We start from the raw sequence: 19958 nt of genomic DNA on the forward strand, positions 1-19958 counted from the left end.
AAATTCAAGACTGTGTCCCCTCAGCAATGATGGGGTGGCCTGTCATGTCCTAGACAGCTATACACCATATACAAATTTGGTACCATAAAATGCTGGTGAACTCTGTGCCTTGAACACCAGTCTGCTTAGAATTTATAGGTGTTTAAAGTAGTTTATGTGTACAGTGCTAACTGCCCCGTAAGGGTTTTTTAAGCTTTACAGCCATAGTTTGCTGTGTCTGCAATTAGTCCGGTCATTAGCAATGCAATTATGGGTAAGGTTCGCAAGAGATGGGAGGAGATTCTGTTCTGGACTGCACAAACAATAAACCAACTTGAAGTCAGATGGTGTGTTTAAATTTATTCTAAAGTTTTTAATTGCTGTTTCTAACAATGAAATCATTTATTGCCAACCACCTTAGGAAGAACCAACATTGCCCGACACCGCCAGTAGCCAGTTTGAAAATATATTTGAGAAAGTTTGCATATTTTTCAAGGCACAACCCCATAGGCCTGAGTTCGTATTATTAACTGAAGTTAATTGATTTATCCATACTCATTTATATCCTAACTGACCTTACAGGGTTATGAGTATTGGAAAGAGAGTATTGATTTGAAATCAATTGGGGAACACACCACTGGCAAGTACAGGGCATTGATGCTTTGTTTAGAGCCTGTCTCATACCAAGACAAATGCTTTTCCTGAACAAAACAGTGCAACAAACAACTTGCATGGGTCTGGGTAAAGGCAAAGAAATTAACATACCTAGCATTCTCTCCATTACATTTTTTGACAATTGGCAACATTTTTCAAACCTAATGAAAGAACTACTAAATGGCATGATTCAGAATGACAGTACATTTAATTCTTCAGTTGCAGGTCCAGATGGGTGGTTAGAGGGCTAGCCAACTCCAATGGTTGTCATGCACATGTTGTGAACTCCTCAAAGGTTTTTCAAGCAAGCAGACCAGACCCATTGGACATGCAGTCACAACATTCAGGGGTCGTTACAATGTATAGCGTAGGAAAATTATGCCAACAATATTTACAGCATTCCATGTTAAATGTAATTAAGGAACACCTATCTCTCCTTTCTGATGACATGGATTTACAAGATTTATATTAGGTCCTGGATTACCATGTCCAAAATGCTTCATATGTGTCACTAATAGTTAGATGTGGAACATATCTCAGCAAGATTCTTCTGAAAGATTAGGACAATTTGACAGGGAAAATTTTGAAAAAAGCATTGGCTGTTGTGGACAATGGCATGACTGTGCAGTTAATTCATATTTATTATTTGAATAACATTGTATCCACTGCATTCAATACCATACAGTGTGACTTGTCTCTCTTACAGCGTGGGCAAAGTCATTTGAAAAATCAATTATGCAACTGAGCAGGACATTGCAGGTTTTAAAATCAAACCGTTTGCCATGGAAATGTCTGAACAGAGTTGTTTTTGCCATATAATTGAACACGCATAAAGAGACTGATAAAAAAAAATGCAACTAGTTGAACATTGCGCTTTAGGAGAAGTTACCCTTTTCAGGAGCTGAAACAGCGATTGCTGTGTGGTTTGTCCACAGTTTTAGAACATTACCATTCTCTACATTTCAGTTTACATCTTGTCTGAAACAATTTCAAGTAAGCAAATATGAAGCTGTGGGGGATAATTTTGTACACAAGTCTTGAGTTTTACCTTTCAATTACAAATGCATAAGTGGGAAAACTGAAGTCTTCCTTAGTGGAAACAAATGTGAAACTTCATTCAGCCATTCTTTGCCTTGTAAAAGGGTGACACTGCATGATGCATGTAATACATCCATGGCCAATTTGGCGTGTCATCTGAAAGGCGCATCAGTCTCCTTGATCCATCCAGTGTTCTGATTACTCTTGAATGAGAGTTATTTGGTCCTCAATGACCAAGGCTGTTGTGAGATGAAGCCAGACGTCCCATATGTGATGGCGGCCTACATGGTTGTGACCTGCTATAATAACATGTAATTTTCAACCACACACATGGTTAGGAAAATTACTGTCTGGAGTTAGATCCCTATTTTTAATGTTACCTTGTTAGAAACTGGGTTTCTGGTTGGCAGAGGTATGCACCCTGTCCAAGCAGGAACTACAATCCTATTCAGGGTAAGTCAGATACACACCAAACATTAACCTGTGCTCACCCTCTGGTAATTTGGCACAGAGCAGGTAGCCTAATTTAGGATGCAATGTGCAAAGTATTTGTGAAACACTTAAATCAGTGAAAACACCACACAAAAATAATCCACACCAGGTTAGAAAAATAGAACATAATGTAATGAACAAAACAAGACCAAAATTACAAATATCCAATAAGTAGAGGTTGAGATACAATTTTTTACAAATACCAGCAAATATAGTGCTTAGAAGCATAAAGCCCCAACTGGGGCAATCTGGTTGCTCATGACTGCGTCAAATTTGAAAAGTGAAACCGACCTCAATAGAGTATGGGTCAGATACAGTCATCAACGTTGCCCAACTGAAAAAGTACCTTTGGGATAGAGGGTGAGTTGACGGTGATGTCCTGATGTGAGGAGCAGAGGAGGTGATGTGCAGGCTATGCATCGGTTGGGAACCACGTAGTTTGGGATGCATCATCGGCGAACACTTGGAGTTGAAGTTGATGTGCCATCATAGGGCTGCGCAGCCAGTGATGCAATGGCAATATGTCGGTGCTGAGGGCGATGTGCCAATTCTGAGCAGCGCAGCTGGTGTTGCGATGTCCTTGTCCTCAGTGGCGGAGGCGATGTGTCAATATCCGGGAGAGATGTGGTGGTTCCAATCAATACGGTGTTGCTGATGCGTGAATTGTCAGTAGAAACAGCTGCAGAACCCAATTCGACTACCTTCTAAAAGTTTGTATTTTAAGAATTACAATTTAAAATCCAACTTCACCATAGGTTGTGATTTTAGATTATGTCATAGAATATATCATGAGACATCACAGGGCTCCCACCTCTTCCCAACTGGAAATTACACTTATAAAATACAATAAGGCAATCCCAATGTTAACCTGTAGGAGAAATAAGTATTGCAGTAGTGAAAAATATATTTGGATTTTTCACTACCTGGACATGCAAAACTTAAAAGTACATGGACAACCTTTTAAATACACTGCACTTTGCCCTTGAGGCTGTCCAGGGCCTGCCTTAAGGGTAACTTGTATGTATTAAAAAGGAAGGCTTGAGCCTGGCAAGTTGGTTAACTTTCCAGGTTGACATGGCAGTTTAAAACCACACACAGGCTCTGCAATGGCATGCCTGAGTCCTGTTTGAAGGGCCACAGAAGTGACTTGCGCAATCTGTGCTGCAGGCCTACCAGTAGCATTTACAGGTCTTAGGCACATGTAGTGCATTGTACTAGAGACTCATACCTAAAATAAATATGGCAATTGTGGATATGCCAATAGAATCATGTTCTAGGGAAAGAGCACATGCACTTTAGCACTGGGATCTCTGCATGAGGCGATAGAAGTTGTAACTGAATGGGCAAGGACACGCAATGGGGAAGGTCCAGGACTCACTACTTCTTTCCAGAGTTAGCAGAAGTCCTCTGTGGCAGTCATATGAGCAGGCACACTGGTGAGTCACAGGCATATCTTGGGTATTTGGGGAGGCTGGTGGACTTTTGGGCACATTCAGGTCAACTCTGCAAACAGTTCCAGAGCAATCAGCTTTTCCTGGGCCGCTCCTCTCACTGGCTCTGCAAGCTGGACTTCTCCTACTTGTGCAGACAGCTCCTGTGGGACAAGTTACTCTTTCTCTACTCCTAGCAGGCAGATAATTGTTCACTGAGGTTTCATTCTCATGTCAGGAACCTCTATACTTCTTATAGAGGACAATATTATTCACTTATTAATATACAAATCCCACATATTTTTACACAACCAATATGTAAACTGAAAAAATAAAACAACCCACCTGCAAACATGGTTACAACAATGGAATCCCTCAAATGATTAACAATGTGTCAAGCAAGCATTTATGTTATATATAAATACAATGATAGATCTAATAATGTTTATTTATACATTTTCAAAAATATATTACATTTCATCATACATCGTTTATTATAAATAATAGGACCTACAAATGTACTCCTAGTGAAAACCACTCATACTAGTTCCTATCCTTCTTACTCACTAGTTAAAAGCTATAAAAAAAACTACGAGGCCTAACAAAATCCTTCAATTGATACCCCAACTGGAAAGAAAACAATAGCATCGATTGATATAAATAGTACACAAAGGTAATATTTTGCATTCAAGTGTTTACAATTCTGCTAATTGAGATTTGTAATGTCTTGATAGGATTACTTTACAATAAGCTAGCTCCATCCTTCCGTACATCCACTTCCAAGTCTGATGGCTTGCTTAATACATGTTATGCGGGGTCCAAAGAGAGAGACAACAGATGATTTGTCCAGCCAGGGATCTTGCCATAACCAATATGTAGCCAATTAATAGTTTCCAATAAACAGGTTTTGCACAAAAGAATTCAAAAGCCAAACTTAAAAGAATTCATTATTGCACAACAATTTGTTTCCAGAAATATTTCGATGAATGTCTATTCAGAAGTCAGCTGACTGTCACGCGGGAATGCCCAGAAACAAATCAAGATAATGCGCAGCAAAGCAATTGCACCTGCTATGCCATTCAGAATTGGAATTACCAGCCATGATTAAATATTAACTGCGGGAACTGAACTCTTTATTTGGGCCGTGTTAATAAAGAGCCCTCTTTGGACTCATTGACCTATTGGGGTCAACTAAGAAAAGCCCCTTACTGGAACAGAATATTGCCACACAGCAACTTGCCCAATGATGATGCATGATGCTCACTGCCCAATCCTGATGATTGCCTTTTTTTGATTTGAGGTTAAAATGCCATTGACCATAGACGTATATAGACCCTACCCTTTCACCCCAAATTTAAGAAACAAATGAAAGAATCAGGAGTCAGATCTCTCTTTATCTATGATGCATTTTGCTTCACTTGTCACTCACTACTGCACTTTCTTTCACATTTGTGAGCACTGGATTTTACTTGAAAAATGCAAATTAATGAGAAATTTATGGAATTTAATTGTTGTGTAATAATGGCTGTTTTTAAATTAGTTTTTTAAAATGTTTTTTTATTTGTGTGAACTTTGTTTATTTGAAAGTATTAATTGGCTACATACATAATAGGACCTCTTCCCTACTTAATTTCTTCTTCTTTATGATTTCACTTCCAGAGCCCAATTTTACTATTGGGAAATGTGTCCATCATTTTGGCAAAATAATTATTTTGGTTCAAGTGAGATGCCAAATTAAATAGACAGAGAACTCATGGCCACATTGAGGACTTCATTCACAAAAGTAACCAACACTTTTGAATAAGTTTACATTTTTTAGTACATTTACTACTTTTCAGTATTCACAAATTGCACTTATGTAGTAACTTACACATTTATTTAGTAAATTACTCTTTTGAAGTAAGTCCAGCAATACACATTGGCCAATCACTGTAACTGCAATGCCCTCCATAGGAAATAATGGAAGCAAGGACTTACTAGAAAACTAAATGCTACTATTCAATCGTAAGCTACTACAAAAGTTCAATTTTTGAATACCAAACTGTAGTAAATGTACTCAAAATTGTATGTTACTACAAAAGTGCTGTTTGTGAATATCAATTTGTTGTAAGTTTTATAGTACTAGCATAGTACTACAAAACTTACTACAAAGTGTATCTTGTGAATCAGGCCCTCATATTGTCAGGTTACAGAAAGATTCATTTGTATTTTGTCTCTGACTTTTCTAAGATGGCTTACAAAGCAAAACAAGCATGTGGAAGGAAAGGAAATGTGATAACTGAAGTGAGAAGGGAAAGGTACCACTTACATTACAATAAACCCTTCTCTTTGTGGCTAATTATTAAAACAACTCTCCATTCTAACACTGAACTTAACTAACTGAATTTAACTTTCATTATGTGGCATAAGCCAAAAAGCAAAAATAAGAGAGCTCTATAAATGGTATGAGGACAAATACTTCTATAGTGCTGTCTAAGGATTTGGTTTCTATTATAAGGTGTACCAGGTCTTTCCTCTCAACTTTCCATAGTTTGTTGTGCCATCTATTATTGTATTCTTCATAAACTGCCACATCTAAGAGGAATCATGGAAAGTCATGCCTTTGTCCACATATTACAACATTAATATTTTGTTTTACTCTCTCCAACAATTTAAAAAGTAGGCCAGCTGAGACCTCTTAGTCACAAGTATCATTGCCATGGGCAATCCACTCTTTCTTCATGGGGTTGGGTGCGGGGGGCTGTGGAGGCATAAAGTTACTGTCCATGCTATACGACTCATTTGCCTTTTACATTAAAAGAAATGAACATGTGCTTTCAAGAAAGCTTAACTACTAATAAGCAAGCTGAAATTGACACAAATAAACACCTGTGCTGACACTATGTTATGTTGTGTTCATGTTATGTTAAGTTATACCTATGTATAGAGCACACTATCAGCCGGGACCCTGCTTCTGAGCAGGTATGGGTCTAGCCAAACCAAGGACTCAGAAAGTCAGATGTTTAGAATCTTGCAGCATTCAAGAAGTGGAGAGGAGTCTCTTTTGTGTGGCAGCAGGTCATTCTACATTTTAGGAGAAATGTCGGAAAAGGCTTAGCGGCCAAACATGGTTTTCCATATACACTGGATTTGTGCAAAGTAGGCTTCTAGACAAGCCGAGGTGTCTGGAAGATTTGTGAAGCAGGTGCAATTGTTGAGGTATTCTGGGCCAGTGTTATGTAGTGCGTATAAAGTGTGTTTGAGGACAAGTTCTAAACAGAACTAATTTGCACAGATCACACAAATTATAGAAATCAAGCTACTGAGCAGCATGGTGAAATAATGCAAATCAAGCTACTGAGAAGCATTACCAGCAAGAAAATAAGCCCCAGCTGCATTTAAGCTAATTGAAATGTGACATATACTAACTAATCAAATAGAACATTTGCATTAATCTGTAGCTCAGTTAGGACAACAGTAATACTAAAACATTTTGGGCGATGAACTTTGTTCCGTGAAAGAAAATGTGATTATACTATTTTTATTCTGTCTAATGAAAGGTTGCTGATATCAGAAAACAACTTCATTACAAGCCAGTTGAAATTGAGAATAGAACTGAGAACAAAAACAACAACGAAATAGGGCTAAGTGAATATTAAAATGCTTATACAAAAGGAGAATGTGTGAATGGACATATACAGTAATAGTATTCTGGCCTACATGCCACATACTTAAAAATAACTGTATGCAGGTAAATTGGCAGCAGTGGGATTCAAAAAAATGAGGAAAAACAACTAATCAACAATAAATATCAGAAAGGACTGAGCCACAAAGGTGAGGATGGACAAGTGAGTAGAATCATTTATATTTTAGGGTGAGACATTATTCAGGGTTCAATATAGGATACAAAGTCAACAAGCAAAGTGAACCAGATACAATATGAATGGGGAAACTAATAGCATTCATATAACTATGCAATAGATTGATACACAGAGATAGAGTTAGACTTGAAAATTATTCATTGCAGAGGTTATGCTTACACATTTACATGGAGCACAAGATGTGCACACATTTGATTCCATCTCATGCATACCATATGCAAGTCAATTCAATTGAATTCAATCAATCTTTTTGCAGTTTACATATAAACCATAGAAACAATACAATTTATTGAGGCTAATTAAGATAAAATATATAAAATAACAGTTGTAGTCAACCATGCTCAAAGTATGTGCAACTATCAATTGATTACAGTCCTTCCATGATTAACAGTGCTTGTTTTAATCTCATTGCCGCATAGATGTAATTCTGTACTGCAACACAGCATGCCATTGAATCCAGGCATTGAAGGAAAATAAGAGCCAGTTTTTCTTCAGGTTTTAAAAATTGCGATTTAGGAATTTTATAAAACTCACAAAAAAATATAAAGTGCATCATGCTTGGTAGGCAAGCCTAAGACTGTATTTCATATAGAGGGTGTTCAAAGTGGCCCTTTACTGATTATGCACAAAATGACTCTGACCTCCTCCCACAGATCCATTGATCCACATACCTTTTATGGTGGGAGAATACATACATGAGCATTGAAATCATCTGCCCAAACAATGTATATATTTCTGTACTACTTGAAGGTAAATACTCTCCTTGATCATGATTGAAGGCATCTATAACACCAACTCTGTCCTTGCAGATGGACCTCAACTCAAGAGCTGATAGAAGGAGAAGTTTAGTTTGGTGTGCAGTGTATTCACTGGTACTAAGAATGAAATATAAATTACTAGATCCCCTCCCTTCACTGTTCCAGACAGTGAGGGAACTGCTGAAGTGTTAAAGGTTTTAAACCCTTCCACAAAAAATGTGTCCACTTACCAGGTTTCATAAAGGCATATAGAATTAAACTGTTTGAGCGAGCCAACCAGTCACTGTTTGCTAGCTTATTCTACACCCCAGCAACGTTCCATGATTCTGAAGACATCTAACCCATTTCATATGAACCGTGCAAGAATGAATTTATTTTCTAAAGGGGTAGGTGTAACAAAACAATTATTGCTGACCAGTCCCTGTTTATTAAAAGCTGCATTATTGACTACCTGATTGTTCTTTCCTGAATCTGCCTTACTGAGCCAATCTAAGTTATTAATTGTCATAAGATAATCAAAGCAGCTGTAAGCCTTCACACTACAGCACAACTCCTTACACACTGGTGGCTCTGTCCTCATGTTGGTCAATTATGGTTTTGAAGAAGCTATGGACCTATAGAAAAACTTCAATGACACAAATTTAGATCTGAGCGTATGGTAAAAGGTGTTCAAAATATAACCTAAAAAATCTGGTTTTCGACAATTAGCAACTATGCAAGCCCCTCTATTTTGGTTTTCTATTGTCCCAATCTAGGGGACTCTCCTAACTATTAAAATTTCATTAAATAGGCATTGTGCAGACCTCTTTCCCAGCTTCATCAATAGTCAGTGAACGGTCTTATTTTTTTAGCGCAGAACATGTCTCCCGTAGTTTATATCTGAGAGGTGGGATAGCTTTTAAAATAAGGACCATTGGGGTATCTTTGGATGGCAGCTGCAGCGAAGCATTAGTGTGATTAGTGTGATTTTAGTTCGAATTACATCTGCTATTATGCATTTGGGTCTGACTGGTGTATATTTGCCAATCATAGTTGAACTCATCTTTTGAAACCTGATACAAGCTCCTCGTCACTGAGGAAGATGGGAAAGGTTGTCTGTTCCAACAGTCTGCATCAGAGTGCAGCGGTTTGTCTGAGCACAGAGACTAAAGCTGCAAGTCATGCAGACCCACTGTGACAGCTCCCTTCTGACGAGTACCAAAATTATGAAACATATTTGTGCAAAGGGATGTCCAGTACTGGCTGCATTTTAACGTATCAGTAATGTTGGAAAATGGGTTATTGGTAGGGCAGGTAGGTACCTACACCTAGCAACAAGCCACTAACCTCCACATAGGTACAGTTAGGTCTCAGTAAATTAATCCCAGCTCAACCCTTGGTAGCTTGGCAACGAGCGTCAAGGCTTAACTTAGGAGACAAAGTGTAAAGCATTCAAATATCACAAAACAGTAATTAAATAAAACACAGGAAACAGTTTAAAAATCCAAAACCAATTTATAAAAATAGTTTATATTTTTATCTTTAAAATGACACACAAACGATTAAAATCGGTTCAGGGGAACCGGAGATATGAATTTTTAAAGAATTATTACTTTTCTAGCGCTTAGAAACAAAAAGCGCCAATCGGGTCATCTGGTTGCGCCTCGACCGGGGCAAAGTCAAACTTTCAGGCCGACCGCGATGGAGCCCTGCTCGGCTACAGGTCGCGGGAGGCCTCGGTTAAAAAGTTACCTTCTGACTTAGTCTTTATTTTGAAGTTTTTCTTCACCGGGACGAACCTGCCAGTTGAATCCGACCTCCTGGAGCCCTTGTCCGGATACGCGATGTGGGTTTCCTCGGTGGAGACTTTTACCTTCGGACTTAGTCGTTTTTTCGAGATGAAAATCCTTCGACCGGGGTAAACCTGGATCTTGATCCGACGTCCATGGAGCCCTTCTCAGATACGATGGCTGGGAGGTCCCGGTCAACTTTTTACGTTCGGACTTAGTCTCTTTTTTGGATGTTTTTCTTTACCGGGACGAACCACGAAGTCAGGCCGGGTCGCGGTTGAGGCAAGCCGGCTAGAATTTCCGCGGCGGGTCGGTCCCTCTCTGGAGCTTTTTTCAAAAATTCTCAAATCTTTTCCAAACTTCTGGGGCTTCACCCAGATGTTCTTTTAAGGTTCTTTTGGGGTCCACAGCTCACCCCAAGGGTCCAGAAGTTCTGTGATGGTCCTTGGGGGGTGCGGACTTCAACTCCCAGAATGCACCTGGCGCAAACTCCTTTTTGGCCACTGGACAGTGGTCAGCTGGTCGCTTTCTTCAGGAGTTGGTGCAGGGGACTCTGGTTTAGCAATTTTTCACCTGTAGCAAACAGGGAGTCCCTCCTTGAACCAGTTGAAGCCAGGCAAAGTCCTTCTTGTGGTGAAGCCCAAGTGTGCTGGTGCAGTCCTTCTGAGTGCAGGGTCCAGGTGCAGGCCAGGGGTCCAGCAGGGAAGTCCTTCTTCTTCTTTAGTTCCATTCTTGTTGAATTCTGGAGGGGATCTGAGGTGTGGGGTCAGGTCTGCCAGTTTTATCCTTGCTCCTGGATGAAAAGCAGGGGGGTCCTGATCCTCCAATCAGGTACAGGGTCGTCCCCCTGTGATGACCACTTCCTGGGAAGTGTGGCAAAAATCCATCCCAAAAGGCAACAGTCTCCAAAAATCCAACATGGCTGAATCTGATTTTTGGAGGTTACATCTGGCTGAGCCCACCCACTGGTGTGGCTAAAAATCATAAACACACCCCTCTCCTGCCCTCTCCTAATCTAATCAAGGGGGCACCTAGTTGTCTGGGGTTGCAGGATGTGGGGGTGTTGCTGGGTGCTCCAAATGTCCTTCTCTGCCTTTGAAGACCAGTTTGGCGGCCCTCCCCCTTCCTGCCTCACCATCTGCTGAGGGGAGATTCTCTCCCCCAAGCACATTCCTTTGTGTGAAGTCAGGCCACTTCACACCTCATCAAGGCAGCCTGGCAGAAGCTGCTGCAGGCTGGCCAATCAGAGCACAGCAGCAAAAACAATGCAGAGCTGAAATTGGCAACTTTTTAGGTAAAGTCTAAACTTTTTACCTGAACAAGTTATATTAAATCCAACAACTGGAAGTTGTGGGATTTATTACAACAATCAATTTGATACCAAATTCTTGGTATGTAACATTTAAGGAGACTTTAAAATTTAAAATAAAGTCTGCCCATTCTAGCCTATGAAGGCCATTTACTTCAATGAGGGAAAAACGAATTTGGCTGTTTTTACCTCACCAGGGCTTATAAATCTATTTTTATAAAGTCCCTGCTTATAGTTACATGGCACCCAGCCCTAGGGGCACATAGGGCACACCTTAGGGGTGACTTATATGTAAAAATAAGGTAGTTTAAGACTTTGGAAGTACCTTTAATTCCAAAGTCGAATTTGCATATAACTTTAATTTAAAAGCAGCCAGCAAGGCAGGCCTGCCTTTAAAATGACACTGGGCACCTCAGCAGTGCACCTAGGTGTGCACCACCTATGCTGTGGTCCCTAAACCTACATGCCCTACCATATACTAGGGACTTATAGGTAGGTTAACTTAGCCAATTATAATTAGCCTAATTTGCATATCCATTTTACACAGAGCACAGGCCCTGGGACTGGTTAGCAGTACCCAGGGCACCATCAAAGTCAGGAAAACACCAGCAAAAAGAGGAAAATGGGGGCAAAAAGTTATGGGGCCTCTGCAATCAGCCCTGTTTTCTCACAAGTAAATAATATGAAATAATATGAAAATGTAAAAAACAGACTACACTGAGCTACATTTCACATCGGGTATTTGGGGAGGATGGTTCAGTTGTGATACATCTACTGAAAAGAGACAACCTTGAATATCGTTTGCACTCATAAAGTTCTCACTACAAAGAGAAACGTAAAGCGAAAACCAACCATAAAGCAATCAACAATTTTCGCTGAAAGGAGTGCGGCTTGGAAGGAATCTCGCATTTTTGAGATTGAGCTAAAGAATCAAATGCTCAATGTCAGGGGAGGTTCCTCCGCAGTAGCAGAGGTGCGTCGCCCCCCGGATGAGCCAGCAGATGGAATTTAAAACAATAGCTTGACATTGTTTAATTTTTCATCTACTGGCTCAGCCAGCAGGTGCAGGGAGGGGCTAGGCCATGGGGAGGTGGGAGGTGGGAGGGAGGAGGTGGGAGAATGCACTAAAGCCCATATTTATACTTTTTTAGCGCCGCATTTGTGTCATTTTTTTATGAAAATGCGGCACAAACTCACAAAATACAATTGTATTTTGGAAGTTTGCGCCGCATTTGCGGCAAAAAGTGGCGCAAATACGGCACTAAAAAAATATAAATATGGGTCTAAGTGTGCAAGTGTGCAAGTGTGTTTGGCTGGCCAAACACACATGCGTTTTGGCTTCTCCAACCCGGATGTGTATACAGCCGGACTGGAGAAGGAGCACATACCTCAGACCAATCCTGATGCTGCTCACAGGCTATGTTTAGCATGTAAGCAGCACCAGGATTGTTGCGGAGCCTTTAAAGGTGTCCCAGCAAATGCTGGGGCACCACAAGAGGAGCAAGGCAGCAGAAGATGGAGATGGGAGACGGGCAGCACAAGGTAAGTGTTTCTTTATTATTATTTTTTAATGTTTCCCCTGTCGTTCGTGGTTGTCCCCCCTCCTCCCTCTTTGACATATATGGTGGCCACCACTGCTCATAGTGCCTTTGGCTTTTCTCTACGCTGACATCGTGGGTCATATTTGCAAGCACCACTGGAGAATCACTTTTAGTTATTTAACACCACCTTGTAAATCTGGGCCCCTCCGACGCAGTTTTCTGTGGCAGAGGGGCATTCAATGAGTGTTGCTCTGGGCGTTTCCATCATGACACCGATTGCTTTTGACCATGCACCAAAAACTATTGCAATGAGGAGAAATACTTTTATTTCTCCTCATGTTTGCCTTTTCTATGTGTGCTGTATTCTGCAGCACACATGGAAGTCCAAATCACCATTGTAGTTTGTTTATGTGTAGGAACAAACTAAATTTAGCACCAGCTCTAGGGGAAACACAGGAGTGTGTCGTATATTTTTAAATACAGCGCATCCCTGCATTTCAAAACTGATGCAGTGTGGCGCTGCCAATTCCATGTAAATATGCCCCTATATTTCTGAACATGATGGCTTATGCTGAGGAATCTGGCGCTCCTTGAAATTTGATAGAACAGGCAGAGTTTCAGTCTTAATAGGTCTAATAATCTTTCCATATGATCTGCCCCTTGAGTGTTTTTTGTCTAAACGTATAGTTGATATTAAGATTTGCTTCAGAAAAATGCAACAAGCGAACAGGTGTATGCTTTCAAACATGTACTGAAGTTAAAGTGGGACTGTCCTGTAAAAGGCCTTGTGCAAACAAGGAGATTCAAACACAACTTTCTTAAATGCAGGCAACCAGTGTAATACCTCTAAGGCGGAAGAAGCCTAGGAATACTGAGGCCATTGTAGTACCAGCCTAAAAGCTGCATTCTGAATTAGTTGTAGCCAATATAGGATTCAAAACGCCAACAGGAAAGCCCAAAAATAAGTATTAAAGTAGTCCAGTAGACTAACGATAGCAGTCTACTATCAAAGGGGGTATGGAAACGTGCAAGATTTTCTGCAACAAACAGAAACAGGTTGCAGACAGCTGATTAACATAGTTAGTGAAAGAGTGTTTGTCATCCATGGATAATCCAAGGTTCTTGACTGACAACAGGGCATGGAGCAAAGTCCCATAAAATCGCCCAGAATTCAGAAGGGTTCTGAGATAAAATAGTTCCTCATGAATTTCAATGCAGGCACCTTACAGTATGTGGTATGACACACTTAGGTTCCATTAGCATGACCGTAAAAGAAATGCTACTTTAGCCAGATCTAAGATGTGATTGGCAAGGCCCAAAGCCTATAGTTGGAAGAGGCTGATCTAACTAGGACAATGATTGAAGGAGACTGGCCTAAATCCCACTCTATGTATATTGTAAGCAATGTGCAGCGCTAATGAGCAAACAACTGATTTGCATTCCTCCTTGGTGATACACCTGTTTTCAATTGCCTCATCATGACCATGAATAAGAGTACATCTCTTTAAAAAAGGGCTTTCCTTTTGAAAAATTAGTGATTCGATATTTGTGCATTAATGCAAAGAGCTGGTATATGAAAGTGTTCTCAAATGACTCACTTTGTGCCCAGCACTCAATCAATCATTCAGAAAGCTTTATTTGATTATTTAAAAACAATTATAAATGCTTTATGTACATACATATCAAGTATGAATAAGCGTTGATACATTTAGAATATTAAAAGAGAAAGAAGACAAATACCAAAAAGACAATATTTTTCATTTACATAGCGCTGAAACAAAGTGTAGAAAGAAACGTTTGGGAACATGCGTAAAACAAACAGAGCTGGCTTACGTTGATGGAAGTCAAAAAGCTTAAGAACTGGTTTTAAACATTTTTTGTTCTGAAATTCATATTTGCAGAAAAAGAAGAAAAAAAATGTTCTAGCGTTTGTACAGAGGTCTCATGGCAAGGGCAGACTAAGACAGATGCTGCTTCATATTGGCCCAAGGGAAAACAAAGCAAGCATCTTATAGATCCCAGCCAAAATTTGGCTACGAGTGATCTTTCCCATGGGCTCAGATCCCAAGACAAATATTGCTTGAGGTTTCATGTAACTTGGACAATAGCATAAGCCTGCAAAGAGGGTTTCCTCATCTCTTATTTTTCCCTAAGTGTTGCACAATAACTTATAAAGAGTGTTTTAACTTGGGAGATATCTGCTTTGGTTATAGAATGAGGATTCATTTCAGCCTATGGCTTTAGAGATTGCTTGCATAGTATTTAGCCAAGAGATGGCAGCACCCTTATCACAGTTCATACAATCTATGATACTCTCCTGATTAGGAGTAGTGTGCTTGCTTGCCCAGACAGAAACTCAGAGCAGAAATGGTGCAACGTTAATCAAATTTGATTTAGAGGACATACCCAATTCCTCATGTGAAAAAAGTGAGAAATTGATGGGGTGTCTGAGCAAACAATGGCAAAATCTGGTCTCCTCTACCTACAACTTAGTGATGTCGCAGTAGCCCCAGACTCCAGCATTAAAGAAGGTAAACATTTTTGGAACTAGACCTCAAAAAAAGGGTGACTTGGTTTGTTACCTACTCTTTTTGCAAAGTCAAACAAAGCCTCAACAGAGTGATTGAAACGAAGACATTGATTAGATACACAGGGCATCCATGCACATTCAAAGTCAAATGTAATTTCTAAATATGTAAAGTTGGTAACCCGCTCAATACACCTGCGCTTAGTCCAAAAGGGGCCTGTCTTGATTACTTTAGAAGTTGAATATCATGTATTTAGTTTTGGAAACTTTAGTTTCCAAATCTAAATTGTCTAGGAAGGCAACAAAGCAGTTAATTACGTCCTCAAGCCATTGGGAGCACAAGATAACTAAATAGCATCATCTGCATAAAGCAGAGCCAGTACCGAGGTGGACTTAATCTTAGGCAAATCCTTTCCTGAGATATTCAGGCAATTGTTTGAGCCATTAATATAGAGAAGAAACAGGATGGGTGCCAGGACACAGCCTTAGCACACACCTCACTGTAAATCAAGGTCAGTGCCTGCACCTCTCAGCCCATACCTTACTGTAGCACTCACATGCAGTGTGAAGCTCAAAAAACAAAAAACAACCAAATCAGCATCAACCCCCAGATCAGTCAGGATTTTCCTATAATTTGCTATGACTGACTCTGTCAAAGGTGTTTCTTAGATCCATAAAGGAAAGTAACAGCTCCTCCCCTTTGATTGAACAATTTGTACAACTGGGAGAGGTAGCGAAGGGAAGTATTTCTACACTGTACAAACTACTGATATCTACACATCGCATTTACACTCCCCATTATAGCACATTCTGGGAGCAGGTCCTGGACTCAACAATAGAGGAAAAACAATGGAATGTACGCTTCTGTGATATCACCAAATACAACCGCTCCTTAGGGGTAAGAGAAGCATGTTATAAATTACTTTACATTAGTACCTGTTCTCAGAAAAACTAAACAAAATCTTCCCTCACATGTCCAATAGGTGCTGGAGAGGCTGTGGCCTGCTGGGAGACTTTAGGCATATCTGGTTGGACTGCCCAACTATTCATCCCTATTTGGAGGAAATTCTGTCACAAATTAAGGAAATTCTGGGTTACCCCATTCCTAATACTCCAGCACATGCCTTACTAGGTATACGGGCACCAGCCATCCAATACCAAACAGCGGGAGACAGCTCCATTATGTGGCTAGTGCTAAGAGCTGCTAAGATGGCCTTGGCATCATAATGGAAGAAACCAGAACCTCCCTCTATAGCATTGTGGCACTCTAGATTATGGCACTGCTTCTCCATAGAGCGGTTAGCAGACAAATTAATGGACTCGAGAAGGGGCTTTGAGTATATATGGCATCCCCTGGTGCAGTTTTTATCCAAGGGCCTGCCACTGATGTCTTGCTGCCCACGTCTCAGAGCATTACATCTATTCCACATATAGAGTGGCTCTTTTTCGGGAGGGGGAGGACCATATGACGGTAGGAACTCCTGAAGGGGAACAGTTGGACTCTGCTGACTATGCTTCCCTGGGGCCATTGGCTATGCTAATTTAGTTTGGTTATACTTTGTTTATGTTATGTTTTTTTCATCACTTATGTGGTACCTATGTCAACATGGTACAGTATGGATTCATCCCTACCAATTTGGTTTTGACTCCAATGTAAGTCATGTACTGTTGATGATGAACTCATATGTTGCCTACTGCGGGAAATGACAATTCATAAGCTTTCAAATGTCATTTGCATGGTACCACAAAAGCCTAAAAAAAGAAAATTTAACAAAAAAAACAACAACAAAAATATATCTATCTATATATATATATATATATATATATATATATATATATATATATATATATACATGTAGATATATATAGATATATGTGTATATACATAAACATGAATGATCTCAGATATATGGTAAGAGCTTGGAGGCCAGTGATGGTGGCACTGTTACCCACATTGGTGATAATGGGTGCCCAAGACCCGAAGTTCTCCTTGTAGAGGTTCAATGGGACCAAGTCAGGTCCAGGGGCCTTCATTGATGGACTAACACTTATAGCCTCACACACCTCAGTTAAATCAAATTTAATACTCATTGGAAAGGTCAGAGGTAATTCTACGAGGCTACAATCTAAATAGGGAGGATATGAATAAATAGTTTTAAAATTAGTAATCCAGAGCTCAGCATTCATATTTGGCCTCAAACTATCAATCTGGGCCTCAGTATTTTTGGGTTGATTAATAATTATCCAAAAACCACTGGTGTCCTTTACTGTGGTTGCCGCAACAAGCTTGTCCAACACTGAAGAGCCAGCTTTCTCGGGCAAGTGGATTTTTTTATAGATAGCCAAATTAGCCCCTTTTTTGGGGACAGATTTAATGGCTATCCTATAATCTTCATTAAACCAGCCACGGATGTGTTTATTACGAATAGCAACCAGGCACAGTGGACTAGATTTCATGTGAGCATTCAAAGAGTTGAAAGCTAGAATAAAGGAATCACCAAGCTGACTTGGTGACAGAATATGTTCCATAAATAGAGATAAATTACATTTCATCACTATGTTGAAAAGTCTGGAAGAGTCAGCATCTTGTCACCTGATCCTTAACCCATGATCAAATGAAATGATACCCATTGGTCCAGTTGGGGCAGGAGGTTGAGCAATCACCGGCAGCTTAAAGGAAATATCAATGGGGTTATGATAGTTAAGGGCACTTACTGAGATAACTACTGATCGGGCTAAATCTGCCTATAAGGGAAGAAACAAGGATATATGCTATGGTTGTACCCTGACCTCTCCCAGTAAAGGTGGGGGTTTCAGAGTTGATGTCCCCGTACATTCCTTGCATTCCACAGACCAAATTGAAGTAGGTTCTTATATAACTCATCTCCTCTTCGATCCGAAGTGCCAGAAATATGATCCTCATGGTGTACCTGAAATGTCTGAACAGCAGTGTGTTTGACGCCCAGTTTAGCATGAAACCCCCTAAATAGAATCTTACAATGACTAAACAAAGAGACATTATATAAAAACAATACACAGTAAAACACGTCACCAGTGTTGCAAGTGTCATAAGAGGGAGCAACAGCATTATAAAAGATAATAACACAAAAATTACATTTATTGGAATGTACTACCCAGAGAATTTATAAACCCCCTTGTTTTACAGGGATAGAGATCATCACAAAATCGCATGTTGCACGGGCAAAAAGCAGTAAACCTCAGCTAGCTCTTCCAATATTACATCTACAGGCTGAAAAACAAAACTATGATAGCCATCCCAATTGAGGTTCTCCAAGCACAATATTTCTTGAAATATAATAAAGTCAAAATTTGTAACATATGGGAGTCCATCCGCATTGTCCAGCTTGGACATCAGTCCTTACATGATCCAGCAGATCAATTTCAGCAGGGGACCTGTGCTTCCTTCCCCAATAGGGCAAGGCAGGGTAGTGGTGGTGGCTAAGTTAACAGGCAATGTGTTCTCAATAGCTTGACTACGGGGAATAAATAAAACTGTGGTGGTATCAGTTACCTGGTAGGCAGAGGCTTTCTCTGAGGGGTATGGACCACCTGTTGATACAATTCAGGTGGCCAGAATGCTAAGAGCATCAGTCCATATCATTGAGGTCTATCAAAAGAGTGAAACAGTCACTGCATTGGATCTTCTGGCAGAGTAGGAAATTGAGCCGCCAATAAAGGGGTCGGAGCCAGACCCTTTTGCAAGTGTCTGTAAAAAAAAACCTCAGGGTGAAACACTTATGGTTCCCTCCAAGACCAAAGTCTGCCGAAGTTGAAAGAGGACACACCTTCCAAGGATCTGGTGTCTGCAGTTTAGACTTCCAGAATCTCCATGAAATTGCTTAGTTATAGGCCCAATCAAGTCCACTCGAAATGTTATTGTAGTCCCAAAAATTGAAATTCAAATGAACTAGGACCTGTGGCATACTTTGCCTTTTAATTGGAGAGTATACTCTATGCTGGGATCATCTAACTTAAGAACATTGACCAAGACTACAACAAAGGAACAACTTTCAGGAGGGAGTTTTGTTTGCAGCAGAGAATATTTAAGGCATAGCTCAGGGTCAGAGTCTGGGTTAATAGGTGAATAAATATGTTCTGAAACATTGGCCACTTTGTCAGGAAAAGCTAAGGGGATATGCCTCTCAGTGGGCCTACCACAAGATGTTGGAACGATATTTTTGGCTGAGGCGAGTGCATCCTGGGAATAAAAGACCTGGGTCCAGACCTAAGCACAACAAATGGGGTAGTAGTAGGGGTTGCATCAATAGAGGGAGCCTTATCATAGTGTTGACAGATTCTAGAGACTTTGGCAACTTTGGCAAGTTTATCCATTTAGGGTGCTAGGCATTTATTTAAAACATCTAAGAATTTAGTGAGAAAGAGAGCCCATGCAGAGTTATCACAGGTACATGAAAAATTGTTAGCTGTGATGACAGAGGGGTCAACAGTGTTGTTGCACCTGTCTTCAAGACCAGAAGTGACATGCTTGGACTTCCTCTTCTGCTCGGCGGTCAGAGTGTAATTATGAGGCAACCACTGAGCTTCCGATTCCTGGGCACTACCAGATGTCATGGTATTGG

Source organism: Pleurodeles waltl, chromosome 3_1 (assembly GCF_031143425.1).
Source record: "Pleurodeles waltl isolate 20211129_DDA chromosome 3_1, aPleWal1.hap1.20221129, whole genome shotgun sequence".
Lineage (NCBI taxonomy): Eukaryota > Metazoa > Chordata > Amphibia > Caudata > Salamandridae > Pleurodeles > Pleurodeles waltl.